Source organism: Spermophilus citellus (assembly GCF_964194105.1).
Source record: "Spermophilus citellus genome assembly, chromosome: 16".
Taxonomy (NCBI): domain Eukaryota; kingdom Metazoa; phylum Chordata; class Mammalia; order Rodentia; family Sciuridae; genus Spermophilus; species Spermophilus citellus.
In genome coordinates, this window is record NC_138196.1 from 79,622,089 (window position 1) to 79,635,042 (window position 12,954).

A 12,954-nucleotide genomic window follows, 5' to 3' on the forward strand; every position below is an offset into this window, starting at 1 on the left:
AGTATCCGATGCAGATCTGTTCTTACTACCCTTGGTCCAGACCTTTCCCTAACTCCAGGATTAGCAGGTCCTCCCAACTGGACTCTTCAGGCTCTGTTCACTTCAGTCCTCCACCTTTATTTCATGTCCCATATGGGAGCAAAGTAAAGAGGGACAACATGGAGACATCCCGGGACCCAGTTGGAAGGCTTGGGGTAGGCTCCTGCTTGATCCTTCTACTTCTGAAAGACAAATAGATGTCAGACAAGTCTACAGAGGAAATAACATTTTACCATATTGAGGGAAAAATATATATAACGTGTATGCCAAGGTTCACAGCAGGTTAATCCAGGATTGCCAAAAGGGGGCAACAACCTGTGTCCATCAGCAGATGAATGGATAAATGAAGTGGGGTGTATACATGCAATGGACTAAAAATGGAGTGAGGTTTTGATACATGCTCCAGCATGGACAAGCAAAGATGCCAGACACAAAGGAGAAACACAATATGAGTCCATTCATGTGAAATATCCAGAATAGACAAATTCGCAGAGATTGAAAGTAGATGAGCCAGGAACCATGGGGCCTGCCTGTAATCCCAGCTACTCAGGAGGCTGAGACAGAAGGATTGCAAATTCAAGGGCAGCCTGGGCAACTTAGCAAGACCCTGTCTCAAAAAAGGGCTGCTGTTATGATTTAGATGTGCGGTGTTCCCCAAAAGCTCATGTGTGAGACAATGCAAGAATGTTCAGAGGTGAAGTGATAAGGTTATGAGAGCCTTAATCAGAGAATTAATTCACCGATAAGGATTAGTGGGGTGGTAACTGTAGACAGGTAGGGTGTGGCTGGAGGAGGTAGGCCACTGAGGGTATGTCTTGGAGGCTTTACATTTTGTCCCTGGTGAATGGAGCTCTCTTTCTGCTTCCTGATTGCCATGCCCTGAGCTGCTTTCCTTTGCTGTGCCCCTTTGCCATGATGTTCTGCCTCACCTTGAGCCCAGAGCTATGGAATTGACTGACCATGGACCAAACTTCTTAAACTGTGAGCCAAAATAAATTTTTCCTCCTCTAAATTGTTCTTCTCAAGCAATTTGGCCACAGCAATATGAAAATTAACTAAAACTGCGGGAGATGCAGTTCAGCAGCAGAATGTTTCTGGGTTCAATTCCCAATAGTGGAGAAGGGGCAGGGACAGAAGAGAATGCAGATAAGACGTTATCAGGGTCTAGGGGAAGGGGAGCAGAGGGTTATTGCTTGAACAAGTACAGAGTGTCTGTAAAAGGTGACGAAACTTTTGAAAATAGTGTTGATGTTTGCGTAGCAACGTGAATGAAGGTAACTCTGCTGAATTCTACCCTTAAAAATAGTTAAGATAGGGCTGGGGTTGTAGCTCAGAGGCAGAGCTATAGGCCTAGCATGTGTGAGGCACTGGGTTCGCTCCTCAGCACCACATAAAGAAAAAAAAAATGAAACAAATAAAATAAAGGCATGCTGTCCACATACAACTACAAAAAAATTTAAAAATAGTTAAAATAGTTTTATATGTATATATTTAAGTTTTATATGTATATATGTACAACATATATCCTATCACAATAAAAAGTCTACAAAAGTGTATAATAATAATAAAACTATTAGATGTGGCTCAAGATTCCTGGCATGGGTATCCAATAGAGGTATAGAAAAGAGTGAAAAAACGTGAAGGCCCTAACACTAAGATCCAGTGTAAGTGAGAAAACCCTACCCACTTTAGTCTTCTCACCTGCTTTTGCACGCACTTTACACGCTCTAACAGGTGTCCTGAGTCCTCCTCTGGGCTCAGCTGCAGACCGAGTCTCTAAATTGGGAGAAACCACATGGAAGTGCTCAGGATAAAAACCATGGTGCGCGAGCCCCGGATTAGCTACCTTACATGTCGGTGTTCCTGAGACCATCTTCTAAGGGAGACTGTGCTACCAAGAGAAGTGAGAGGACAGATCTTTCCCTCCCAAATTTGAACTGCTTCATGTTTGCCCCAAGCTGCTGGGCAGCCAGGGAGTATCAGGGTGCTGATAGAATGCACTTCCTCCTAGTAGGTCTGTTCTCCCTGCCCTTCCCCCGCCGCTTCTCACTGGGCCATCCTGCTGCCCATGGCTCTCACCACCCTGGTGGAGTCCCACCAGCATCACTGCCCAGCTGGACGCTGTCGAACCTGCAAGAGCTGCCCCTCTGACTACTTTCTACTGAGGTGCCCCAGGTACTTGAATCAGGTAAGTCAGTTCCTTGGGCTTGCAGTGTACCACACTGCAGGTCCAACTCTGCCCTCATGTGGGCAACTTGAAATCAGCCGGGGCTGGGGTATCTACAGCACAGATGTCTGCACGTGCCACGTGCTTTTATTTCTGGAGAGCCAGGTATCATTTTTATCACGATGTCACTGAATGGGCTTCTTGGATTGTTCTGAATCTGCCAAGAAAAATGGATCTCAATTTTTTTTTGGGGAGGGAGGTTTTGCAATCTTCTGGGTCCCTCAGGCCCCAGGAGGCAGTGACCATGCTCAGTGAAGTCATAAAGTTTCTCCTCCCCCGGATGGTCTGGCTAACCAGGAGAGGTGGCTCCATTCAGGAAGGTATTCAGCTAATGGAACTACCTTTTGTTATCACTCCTGAACCAGAGCTCAGAGCTCCTCACTGGACAGACTGTGGGATCCTGCTCCCCACAATTGTCAAACCCTTGACTTCTCTAGACATAACCCTTTAACTCCACTGGAACTGTTTCCCTGGGGCACGTGCAGCAGAGAAAACTCGTGGGTCGTTGTGGTCCCCGTTACCTACCACGCTCTTATTCTCTGGGTAGACGGGGCTGCTCTGCGGTTTTGCCGGGAACAGTGACAGCCGGTTTCTCCATCAACTTGACATCATAGTTTTACTATCTAAAATTGGTTTTCCCGAGTTTCAAAAGCCTTCCCTAGCCTTAGAGTTGATTCAGTGATTTATGTCACTACGAGGAAAGTAGTCACAGCAACTTTCAAGCCCCGGATTTATTTTTGCATTTTATGGGGAGAGAGCAACAAGCAGCCTGCGCAGCCTGCGCTGCCCGCGCCGGGGCGTCCTACGAGCGCCGCCGCCAGGGGTTGGTGCAGGCTCGGAGCTGGCGGGAGGGTCCCATAATGCACCGGGCTCCGGGCCTGCGCCGCGGCCTGAACCCAGCTGCCGACCGCGACCCAGCCGGGTCCACCGGCGGGTGGGTGTGGCCGCCCGGGGCGTGGCCTGCGCAGAGGGGCGGGGCCCGGAGCCGCGCGGCTCGCCCCCGTGCTGTCGCCCGCCGCTGCAGACCTGGCACCTGGCGCGGTAGCAAGGTAGGGGCTTTTCGCGACCGTCCCCTTCGTGGGCGTGAAGTCTTTTCTTGGGGTGCGGTTGGAGAAGCGCGGAGCCGGTGCCGTCCGGGGATGGTCCCCTACTTGTCGCCGGGGCTGCCGCGCGCTCGGTGCCGAACTCTTTGTCTGGCCGGGTTCTCCCGCCCTGCGTCTCCGCGGGCTCGGGAGCGGGTCCCCGTGCGGCGGCTGCAGGAGGCGACCCCCGCCGGGCTCTGCGCGGGAGCCGAGCGCTGGGGGCGGGGGCCTGACCCCGAGCCGCGGGCGTGCGAGTGGCAGCTGCCCGATGCCGGCCCGCGCCTCTCCGGGCTTCGGTGCCCCGGGGGTCCTCGGTGCTGCCGCGCGGACCCCGCCGCCACGCCCCCCGCCCCGCGTGCGCGGCCGCCCTGGCCCGGGAGCCCGCGATCCGGCTTCTCGGAAAGTAAAGTTTGGCGGGTTGGAAGGTCTGAGCACGGGCGCCCGGGCTGCAGTCAGCGGGGCTCCGTCGCCCCCAGCCTGTTCTGGCTCACACCGTCTGGCTCTGTCCCTTCTGTCGCATTCCCGTTACCCCAGTGTCCCCTTGGCATTAGTGTCCCACCCTGGACTCAGCGATGCTAGGGAGGCTCCACCTCCACCCACTTTGCAAAGCCCAGCAAAGTTTAGACCTCTAATCCCCATTCCCAGCTAAAATAAATCATATATAATTTTTAGTTGTAGGTGTTATTATGCGGTGCTGAAGATACAACCCAACAACCCAGTGCCTCACACGGGCTAGGCAAGCGCTCTGCCACTGAGCCCAGCCCCAGCACTTTTTGTTTTTAATTTTGAGTCAGGGTCTTGCTAAATTGCTTAGGGCCTCACTCAATTGCTGGGACTGACCTTGAAATTTTGATCCTCCTGCCTCATCCTCTGGGAGTATGGGCCCTAGTATCTGGTTGTTCCTTTCAAATCTAAAATGCAAAGAATGAACACAGTTCCTTTTTTGCTAGGCAGATCTCTTGACTTGATAATCAAAAATAAGAAAATTCTTTCAAATTGTTATGACTTTTCCTCTGCCTAGTCTAGGAGTTAGGATTCTAAATCCTTTTTAAGCAGAAACTAAATGGTCTTAACTGTCTCTAGGTATTTTTCTTTAGAAGTGTCAATTTTCTTTCAAAGTATGAAATTATGAATTGTAGTGTTTGATATTTTTATTTGAAAGTTCTGCATTTTCCACATGTGATGTTAATGTTCATTTGAAAGCATTGTGTATTTTCGAGTGATAAGATAAAATTCCTTAAAAAAATTTAAAAACAACAAAAAATTCATCACAGCTAGTATGCGTTAGTGGTTCCCATCATGCCATCCCAGGAGTAGAACGAAGCCAGAAAGAGAGAAACAAAATTTAGTAAGCCACTAATAGTTGACAACACGCAAGAGGTAAAGGACACTATTTGGAGCTTAAAAGGAGCCATTTAGAGCTATTTTACAGCAAGATCACTTTACACAGTAGAGGGCAAGCACTGGTGAGCGCAGGGCTTCCAGAACTCCCTCTGGAAAGGGATTGGCATACAAAGACTTTTAAGCAGAAGCCACTGAAACTAAGTAGTTGCCCCATATCAACTCTAAGTACATGCTGTGGGTGAATTTAAGAAACAGGTGGTCCACTGCTTTGATGACCTTCCAATGCCCTCTGTGCTTTCAAATAAATAAATAAATAAAAAGGCAGCTGCCACAGTTCTTGCTTCAGAGGGAGGTAAATTTAAAACTGATCTGCAACCACAGACCGGTTTACAGGAATTGGCACAACTGGGTGACTCATCAATCACTCATTTTTGCAGCAGGCATTTACAGGCTCCTGCTGGATGCATTGCTGTGCCCATGCAGAGTGGAAAACACCACAAGCAGGATTTGCTAATGGGTCTGTGTCAATGAGACCTTGGAAGTAGGGGCCCAGAGCCTTTCTTAGAAGCTGATAAAAACCAAAGCATCTCCAGAAGATTCATCAAGATCAGAGTATCTCAAATTTTTTTTTTTTTTTTTTTTTTTTTTTTGGTATTGAGGATTGAACTCAGGGCTGCTTAATCATTGAGCTACATCCCCAACCCTTTTTATTTTTTGAGACAGGGTCTCAAAAATAATTTAACCCCTTGTTTTAAGAAGCTGACTTAGTTAGATAAAGCAGCCCAGAGACTGTTATTCTACAGAGTGGGTTTGGTGTGGTGATGGGTGCTTTCCACTCCCACTCCAGTGTCATGGAGTTGGGAGAGGACTTCTGGAAAAGCCAGTGCCTGATGTCAAAGGATGACTAGCTGGGTGTGCTGACGCACATCTGGAATCCCAGCCACTGGGGAGGTTGAGGCCGGAGGATGAAAAGTTCAAGACCAGCCTCAGTGATAGTGAGACCCTGTCTCAAAGTAAAAAACTTAAAGGCCTAGGGATGTAGCTCAGTGGTAAAGTGTCCCTGGATTCAATTCCTGGTACCAAAAAAAAAAAAAAAAAAAAAAAGCTAAAGTAGCAAAGAAAGAAAAGGAATAATTGGAGAGATGGGTCAGTGCACTGAAGGCCTTGTTAAGATGAGGGTAGCCACTGAAAACCTCAGCAGGAAATGGCCAGGAGCAGGCCTGCTAGATCACTTGGCCTGAAGTTGAGTGAAGGTAGGAAGTGGTGGAGGGGATTACCAGGAAGCAGGGTGGGCGTAGCATTTGTGGGATGTCCTGCTGTTTTCAGCTTTCTCTTTCTCACGTAGTCTTCTGTTGAGTTTGGGTGACCACCCTTTGCAGTTGGCAGGGTAGGATTAGTAGCTTCATTTTCTAAGAGCTTACCTAGGTGCTTTGTATACACCAACTCTGGTCCTTTTGAAAACTCTACAAATTAAGTTCCCACAGCCCACTTTTCAGAAGTTGACACTGAGCCTGAGGTGAGGAGGAGCGGGGGTGGGGGGGTGGGGTGGGGGTGGTGGTGTGGTGTGGGTAGGATTAGTCCAGCCCCACCTGAGTCGGTACCGATGACCAGCTCCTTGAGCGGCTCTGCTATGCATTTAAAGCCCCTTTGAACAAGAGTCTGAGGCTCCTCACAAAATGAAACATAGGGTTAGCATGTGACTGACTGGCAATCCCATTCTGGGCTTAAATCCAAAAGAATTCATAGGGTCTCTGATACTGTACTACACCCCTGTTCACTTTTTTTTTTTTTGGTGATGCTGGGATGGAACTGCAAGGTCTTGTGCATGCTAGGCAAGTGCTCTGCCACTGTGCCACTGAGACACTTTCCTAGTCCTTTTCAAATTTTATTTTGAGGGCGGGGTTGTGGCTCAGTGGCAGAGTGCTTGCCTAGTGTGTGTGTGAGGCAATGGGTTGGATTCTCAGCACCAGATATAAATAAATAAAATAAAGGACTATCATCACCAAGTTTATATATATATATATATATATATATATATATATATATATATATATACATACACACATACATATATATATATATATATATATATATACACATACATACACACACACACACACACACACATATAATTTTCTAAAAAAATTTTATTTTGAGGCAAGGATCTTTCTATATTTTCCCGGCTGGCCTCAAATTTTGATGCTCCTGTCTGAGCCTCCCGAGTCGCTGAGATTACTGGTGTGTACCACGATGTTAGCTCATAACCAACACTCTTTACAGTAGCCCAAAAGTTGACGCAATCTATGTATGGATGAATGAGAAATAAAATGTGTGTATCTACAGTGGCTATTGATCATCCTTTAAAAAGGAAGGGAATTCTGGCACTTGTTACAACATAGATTAATCTTGAAGATGTTGTGCTGAGTGTATGAGCCAGTTACAAAGGACAAATGCTATATTATTCCCCTTGTATGGTGTCTCTAGAGTAGTCAAATTCATAGTGCTTGGCACGGTGGCACACTTCTTTTTTTTTTTTTAATTTTTAATATTTATTTTTTAGTTCTCGGCGGACACAACATCTTTGTTTGTATGTGGTGCTGAGAATCGAACCCGGGCCGCACTCATGCCAGGCGAGCGCGTTACCGCTTGAACCATATCCCCAGCCCACGGTGGCACACTTCTGTAACCCCAGTGATTCAAGAGGCTGAGCAGGAGGATCACAAGTTGGAAGTGGCCTGGGCGACTTAGTAAGACTCTCCCTGTCTCAAAAAAAAAAAAAAAAAAAAAGTTTTCATAGAATCCTGGGAGGAGGAATGGGGAATTAGTGTGTCATGGGCATGGAGTTTGCATTGGGAAAATGAAGTTCTGGAGGTTGACGGTTGTATCACAATGTGAAGGTACTAATGCCACTAAACTGGACATTTAAAAATGATTGAAATGGTAGATTTTATCATATACACAAAATGTCCCATTGAACATCACAAGGTCAGATTACCAATGTCCAGGGGCTTGTGACAAATTTATGATAACACTAGGAAATGCAATTCAAAAAATGTGAAGCAGTTATCTCCTAGAATCCAGCCCAAGGAAGGAAGGCCAGCTGGCTTCCTGCATGGCAGATCATGGAGGCTAAGCCTGGGAGATAGTAGAGATCTCCTTTAGTTTAAAATATGTCATGCAGATAAGAAGTGGGAGACCCAAAGTTATCAAGGGACTTGGCCAGGGTCCCTGAACCAGTTCATGCAAAGTGAGAATGTGAAGCCAAAGCTGTTCCCTCATCCCAGACACCAGTGCTGGGGACCAACAGGGGCCCTAAGCTGACAAAGCTGGGCCCTTTCTGTTCAAGCAGGAAGCAGACCACATTGCTCCTCTGTGTCAGCCTTGTGACAGCCAATTCATGGGATTTTGATTTCTGAAGAGATTTGGGTGCTTAGATGGAGCCAGAAACCAACACCCAATTCTAGGTATGGAGGTGAGACAGTGGTGGTAAATCAGTTTATTCCTTATCAATATTTGAGAGCCTGTGATATGCCAGATATCCTCTTTAATTTTTAACTTGTGTGTAGCAGCGGGGGATCTGACAACTTTATCCTTCAAGCTCTTCCAGTCACCCTTGTAAACAAGAATTCTAAGTTGCAGAAACCTTCACTGACTCCTAGAAGGGACCATCAGGGGAGCAGGTAGAGCTGGGCAGAGGTTGCCCAATGCCTGGGTTATGAATCAGCGAGAAGCCCCAGAGCTATGGGATTCTAACACGACATGTGTCCAGGGGCTACGGATGCAGGACAGAGCCCTGTGCCTGTTACTGTGGCACAGACCAGGTGTGGGGGTGCCTGCATGCAGGATCAGAGTGAGATGCCCGGCAGAAACTCCCAAAGACAGAGTGACATTGGAAATGAGGAAGGTGCTGAGAGAGGGGTGGGACAGAAAGCAGTCACAAAAGACCCTGATTTCCATGGTGCTGTCCCAGTGTGGTGCCAGGTCAGCTCTTTCACAACAGTGCACACAAGATGATAGATTAATGCCTTCCCCCCACCTTTTAAAAATCCTATATTTGGACCTGCCTGCTTCTAGGAACCTGAGATGAAGGATACAAGATACAATATACCTTAAGAAACAAGGCACTGGAGTGGTTTAGTGAAGCAACTCCCAGCTTTGAAACCACTGCTCCAACTGGGGCCGTGGGAAAGGTACCCACTCGTCTGTAGTGTGCAGGTGGAAACTTTGCAGAGTGATTGTGGGAATTGGAGACCTGTGAGTGTGTTCACTCGGCAGTCCCAAGTGTCCACTTAGTGCCACTCCCGCCTTAGGAGCAGGAAAGGAAGAGATGGGTAAGATGTTGCTCTTATGGTTCTTTTTTTTTTTTTAAAGAGAGAGAGAGAATTTTTTTAATATTTATTTTTCAGTTCTCGGCGAACACAACATCTTTGTTTATATGTGGTGCTGAGGATCGAACCCTGGTCGCACGCATGACAGGCGAGCGCGCTACCACTTGAGCCACATCCCCAGCCCTCTTATGGTTCTTAAGAGGTAGTCCCTGCTGGTGTGGAAGACAGCCTTGGACAGGCAGGTGGACCGAGGGGGGCTCTGCTGGAGACATGCCTGGTACACAGGGTGCAGCCCCCTGTTTAAATATGGGCGGTTTCCAAAACACAAAAGTGTTTTGGAACAAGTGCTCCCACCCACCTGAGAGGAGACGTCTGGCCTGAGTTCAGCTTGAAGTTTCTTGGAAGCCACAGCAGAAAAGGGAACCGGTTGGGCTGTGTGGTGGTTTATCCTGTCAATATGTGGATTCTACCTTAGAGGACATTTCCTGAACTGAACTCAAGGAAGTGTTTATCACCAGGGCTCCCTTGAATGTGGTTCTGAAGCTGTGGCCAGCATCTGCAGTCACATTTTTATGGACAGCTCTGAAAATGTCAGGCAGCTGAATGGCTTTTATGCCGCAACACTCTTCTCACCTTTAGCGGAGACGCTGGCGCTGTCGTGGAATGCGCCATCTGTACTGTGGAGCTAGGTTCACTTGTGGGGAGTTGCCTGAAGACGAGCTGTCAGAACCCCGAGAAGTGGGAAGTGAAAATGATGGGGGGCTGCTGAGAAGGAGCAAGCTCCTGCACTGGACCTCCATATGCCAGACTGGGAATTAGAAGGGAGCCTCTCACACCACCAAGCTGAAGCTAAGCAGTTAATCTGAACTTCTGAGAAACCAGAATTAGAAGAAAAGAGTCAAATGTTCTAAGCAGGCCAGCTTCAATTGACAGGCTAATGAAAGGTGATGTTAACCCATCAGTCATTTTCCTTTTGCTCAGTCTCCCTGTCCCTGCCTTACAAAGAAAGTAGCCTTAGCCGGGCTTGGTGGCATTCACCTGTCATCCCATTGAAGTTTGAAGCCAGCCTCAGCAACTTAGAGAGACCCGGTCTCAAACCAAAAGCCGAGAGAGCTAGGGTGTGGCTCAGTGGTTAAGCACCCCTGGGTTCGATCCCCAGTACCAACAACAAAAAAGAAACTTTGAAATGACTGACTTACTCTTTTTAAAAGTATTTTTTTAGATGTTGATGAATCTTTATTTTATTCATGTATTTATATGTGGTGCTGAGAATCCAACCCAGGGCCTGGCACATGCCAGGCAAGCGCTCTCCCGCTGAGCCCCAACCCGGCCCCACTGATGCTCTCTTGTTCTTTTGTTTCTGCTTTCTTCAGCTTTTCTCTGTTTAAACCAACGTCTTCTGCTCGGCCCATCGGCCTTTGTTTTATGAATCCGGTTGATTGTATTCTGGAATTGAAACTAAAGCCAGTTAAGATCTTTAAGCCATGGGCTGGGGAGGCAGCTCAGTGGTAGAGCACTTGCCTAGAACATAGGGGGGCCCTGGGTTTGATCCCCAGCACTGCAAATCTTTCAAATAATTGTCATTTATCCTTCGACAAGGTAAACCTCAGAAATCCTAGCTCTGCTGCTTACTAGCCACGTGATTTCACAGATTAATTTTTCTCATCCTGGGGCTGGGGATGTGGCTCAAGCGGTAGCGCGCTCGCCTGGCATGCGTGCGGCCTGGGTTCGATCCTCAGCACCACATACAAACAAAGATGTTGTGTCCGCCAATAACTAAAAAATAAATATTAAAAAAAATTTTTTTTCTCATCCTCAGTGGGATTTACTATCTACCTTATATTGGTGGTTTTACCAAAGATAAGTTATACAGATGAAGAAAGTAAAAGCCTTAGTGTCCAGAATTTAATTACAAAAGAGGATGGAAGGAGAGAAGAGCTAAGGGAAGTTAATCAATCAACAGCTGAATAAGAGGACTGGGGATACAGCTCAGTTGGTAGAGTGCTTGCCTCCATCATAAGGCCCTGGGTTCAATCCCCAGCACCACAAACAGCTGAATAAGAAACCATCAAAAAGATCATTTATGCTGAAACCTTCACCTAAATCTCATCACCAGGGCAGGGGAGCCCTGTTTACAGGTAAATTTTTAGATATCAACCCTGATCAATCCAAAGACGGTAACCTCTGCCTGTGGACTGTCCTCCCATCCCAAAGCTCCCTGCCTCTGCATCCCATCTACGGCCAGCATAGGATCAGTGTAAACAACTTCTGACTTCCCAAATCTCCTTCATTGAGAAGTATGCTTGGCTCTGGTTCTGAGACATTTTCCATCTGCTACCTAACCTTGCTGCTGCAACTTTGAAGAAATTTGTCCCAGGACCTGGTCTTTTTCTGGCTAGCATCGTAATAGCTCAGTAAACTCTTTCAGAAAACCCTCAGTCTCAAGAGTCTCGGTTTAACACAATTGATAATAAGTAAAAATAATAGCAAACAGTGATTGTGCTTTCCTCGGATCAGGCCCTTTATAAGTACTCTACATGCATTATTTTCTGTACTTTTTTTTTTTTAAACTAGAGAGTGAACCCAGGGGGTGCTTCACCAAGCTACATCCCCAGCCCTCTGTGTCTGCTCTGAGCTATAGGAGCAGAGTTGAATAATTTGACAGAAATGTGGATGGCCCCCTAAGGCCTAAAATATTTACTGTGTGTCCCTTTACAGCAAGCATTTGCTGACCTCTAGCCTAGAATAAGACGTCCAGAGGCAGCTGCACAACAGAAACTCAGCCAGTCACAGTGTACCCAAGACTGCCCAGGGGCACAGTTCAGTGAGATCTAGAAGGAGCACAGATCCCACCTGCCCTCATATTGGGGCCCGTGGACAAAGGCTGTGTTGGGCTGTTCTGGTGTCCACATGGACAGGGTTGAGGACAAGGGCTTGGGCTGGGCCTCTGCTGGCTGAGCCAATGTGGGGCTAGACTGCAGAGAAATCCAGGGTTGAGCCAAGTGCCGTGGTGCACACCTGTGGTCCCAGCTACTCAGGAGGCTGAGGACTTTAAAAATCTGATCTTGGGCTGGGGATACAGCGGAATGGCAGAACCCCTGTCTGGTGTGTGTGAGGCCCTCGTACTGCAAAATAAATACATAATGTGAAGAATGCTGAGCTAGGCCAGGGAAACGGGATGGATTCACACCTGGCCAAGATGGTGTCCACACTTCTCAACTGTTCTCGGCCCCGTGGTGTCTGGTCTGGCACCTTCCTGGTCCTCTGGCGTCCTTTGCCCTTCCCTGTGTCCTGTGCTCACTTGTGCTTTGCAGCTTCTGGTGCCCAAGGTCAACCTGGCACACTCCTCAGGCTTGTTCATGAACTTGCTTCTTCGGCTTCCCTTGTACCAGGGTTGGGATCTGTCCCTCAAGTGTTCATGTGCTGGCAGCTTGGTCCCCTGTGGCCGCATGAGAGGTGGCCGCATGAGTAGTGGTTAGTGGGAGGTCCTTAGGTCATTGGGGATGCTGGTCTCCTGGAGTTCTCACAAGTGCAGGCTGCTGTAAGGAATGCCTCTGACTCTCTGGCTTCTGGTCTTGCCACATGATCTCTTCTCCACACACACTACCATTGTGAGGCGTCTACTCCAAGGTCTTCACCAGAGGCTGAGTCTGTGGGCTGTTCAATCTAGAATTCTCAGCTCCACAACTGAGAGTTATATCAACCTCTTTTCTTTACTCATCTCAGGTATTTTGTTACAGCAACAGAAAACGAACCAACACACCACCCTTCTGTACCCTCTGTACTTAGAGAAGTCCTCAGCCTCAGGATTCTGCTGAAGCATTGCCTTGGCATTGAGATCTCACTGGGTCTTTCTGCCTGTCCTGAAAGAAAGCATCCTCTCTTCCCTCCTGCCTCACTCCATCTTCTGTCACAGTCCGTCACTCTGCTTAGG

General features: G+C 47.7%; 1 protein-coding gene across 3 annotated transcripts in view; it reads left to right on the forward strand.

The window, feature by feature from the left end:
* The first annotated feature begins 3,197 nt into the window (after nucleotides 1–3,197).
* EXTL3 (exostosin like glycosyltransferase 3) overlaps nucleotides 3,198–12,954 on the forward strand; it is a 113,491-nt gene continuing 103,734 nt past the window's right edge. For 2 of the 3 annotated variants that reach the window (XM_081269232.1, XM_081269234.1), the window contains exon 1: nucleotides 3,198–3,315. The gene's annotated coding sequence lies outside the window, so the exon portion shown is untranslated. The remainder of the gene's footprint in view (nucleotides 3,316–12,954) is intronic. The other variant, XM_081269235.1, reaches the window with a different exon arrangement.